Source organism: Mustela nigripes, chromosome 13, assembly GCF_022355385.1.
Source record: "Mustela nigripes isolate SB6536 chromosome 13, MUSNIG.SB6536, whole genome shotgun sequence".
NCBI classification, from domain to species: Eukaryota; Metazoa; Chordata; class Mammalia; order Carnivora; family Mustelidae; genus Mustela; species Mustela nigripes.
Genome location: NC_081569.1, coordinates 55,110,285 through 55,113,094, shown reverse-complemented (window position 1 = coordinate 55,113,094; position 2,810 = coordinate 55,110,285). Strand labels below are relative to the sequence as shown.

At 31.9% G+C, this 2,810-nt stretch overlaps 1 pseudogene; it reads left to right on the top strand.

Moving 5' to 3' along the window:
* Nucleotides 1-235: 235 nt before the first annotated feature.
* LOC132000576 (U2 spliceosomal RNA) lies at nucleotides 236-349 on the top strand (annotated as a pseudogene).
* Nucleotides 350-2,810: the final 2,461 nt, after the last annotated feature.

Genomic DNA, 2,810 nt, shown 5'->3' with positions numbered 1-2,810 from the left:
TGACTTAACTATTATGCAATTTTGGACAAGTGGTTAATCATCGTAAGATTCAGTTTAATCTATGAATGAGGAGCAATCAACTAAAAAAGAAGTATAACTAATAAACCAATAATGGATAGGAAATGGAATAAAAATTAATTAATAAAAACAAAACACAAAAAGAGGAAAGGGAACCAAAAAAAAGTGGGACAAAGAGAAAACAAATAAAAAGCACATTTAAACTTAACCATAAAGTATCGCTTCTCGGCCTTTTGGCTAAGATCAAGTGTAGTATCTGTTCTTATCAGTTTAATAAACTTAACCATAAAGTAATAATGATTATATTAAATGTAAATAGTTTACAAACTCTGATTAAAGAGTAGACTGTTAAATGAATTTTATAAAGTAAGACTTAACTATATGTTGTCTATGAGAAACACACTTGAAACATAAACCACGGAGGGGTTCAAAGTAAAAGAATGGGAAGAGATATAGCATTCTAAATCTAACAGAAAGAAAGTAGGAGTAGCTGTATTAATATAGATTTCAGAGTAAGGAATGTTACCAGGATAAAGAAGGGCAATGATACAATGACAAAATGGTCACTACATCAATAAAACATAACATTTCTAAAAGTATCTGCACCTAAAAACAGAACTTCCAAATTGAGAAAACAAAAACTTACAGAACTTAAAAGAAATAGACAAACTCACAAATATAGTTGGAATTTCAAAATCCCCTTCTCAATAATTGAAGGAACAAGTAGACAGGACATAAGTAAAAAAATGTGAACAAGACTATTTGCCAACTTGGTCTAACTGACATTTGTAGAACACTGCACTCAAAAAACAGCATAATGGATTTTTTTTTAAATGCACATGAAATATTTACCAGGATAGGCCATATTCTGATCTATAAAACATTTCAATAGGGGTGCCTGGGTGACTCAGTGGGTTAAACCTCTGCCTTCGGCTCAGGTCATGATCCTGGGGTCCTGGGATCAAGTCTCACATCAGGCTCTCTGCTCAGTGGGGAGCCTGCTTCCTCCTCCTCTCTCTCTCTCTCTCTCTCCCTGCCTCTCTGTCTACTTGTGATCTCTGTCTGCCAAATAAATCAATAAAATCTTTAAAAAAAAAAACCACACATTTCAATAAATACGAAAGGGTTGAAATTGTCAATGTATATTCTCAGACCGCAATATAATTATAGCAGAAATCAATAATAGAAAGATATCTGGGAAATCCCCCCAAATATTTGGAAATTATACAGCACATTTCTTTATAACCCACAGGTGAATGAAAAAAATCTCAAAAGAAATTAAAAATTATTTTAAACTAAAGGAGAACTACAACACCAAATATCAAACATGTGGGATGCAGCCAAGCATATGTATATTATAGCATATAGAATAAAATATGTATATTGGAAAAAAATAAATGATAATAAGAAAATACTTTAAACAAATTTTTTTGGCCAATAAGTTAACAACTTAGATAAAATAACAAATATGTTGAAAGACACGAACTTCCAAAGCTGACTTAAGAAGAAAAATGACCTGAATAATACTATAAATTGTAAGTAAATTGAATTCATAGTTAAAAACTGCCAAGGTTTTAGAATACTCCAAGGCTAGGTAGCTTCACTAGTGGATTCTTCCCAACATTTAAGAAAGATATAATAACACTTCTACACAACGAACTCTCCCAATGAATAAAAGAGAACATATTCCATCACATTCTATGAGACCAGTGCTACATCATACAGAAACTAGAAAAAACTATTAGAAAAGAAAAGGAAAAGAAATAAAAGTTAAGGGCGCCTGGGTGGCTCAGTGCATTAAAGCCTTTGCCTTCAGCTCAGGTCATGATCCCAGGGTCCTGGGATCGAGCTCCACATTGGGCTCTCTGCTCAGTCGGGAGCCTACTTCCCCCTTTCTATCTGCCTACCTCTCTGCCTACTTGTGAGCTCTGTCTGTCAAATAAATAAATAAAATCTTTAAAAAAAAGAAAATTAAAAAAAAAAGAAAACTAGACACCAATATTCCCTATGAATATTAGCAAGTTGAATCTGGCAATATAGAAAGAAATAAAGCATCGTGGTCCCATGGAGTTTACACAGCAATACAAGGTAGGTTGAACATTTGAAAAACAAAATATAATGTGCCATATTAACAGACTAAAAGAAAAATTATATGATCATCTCAATAGAGGCAGGAAAAACATTTGACAAAAATCTACACACTTTTTGGGAAAAACATTCAGCAAACTAGGAATAATAGAAAAGGACTTGCTCAATTTGTTAAAAAACATGCTTGAAAAACCCAGAGCTACCATCCTACTTAGTGGTAAAAAACCTTGTAAAATGAAAAAGAAGAAAAGGATTCCTCCTCTCAACAATCTTATTCCCATTATACTGAAGGTCTGTGCCAACAAGGAAAGAAGAAAGAAATAAAAGACAGATTAGAAAGAAAGAAAACTTTCTTTGCAGACAATATAATGGTCTATGTAGAATATTTTAATCAATATCAATTTTATTTATATATACTTGCAATGGACAACTGTAAATTTCAATTTAAAAATACTATTTACAATATCAGGGAAAGTGTAAATACTTAGGGATAGATTTTACAGAAGGTATACACTGAAAACTACAAAATACTACTGAGAAGAATTAATGATTAATAAATGTAGAGATATATCATTCTTATGGATTGGAAGACTCAGTACTGTTAGTATGTAAATCCTTTCTAACTAATATATAGATTCAATGCAATTCAATTCAAATTCCAGTAAGAACTCTCTTATAGTACTAGTGGAAATGCAAAATATTAC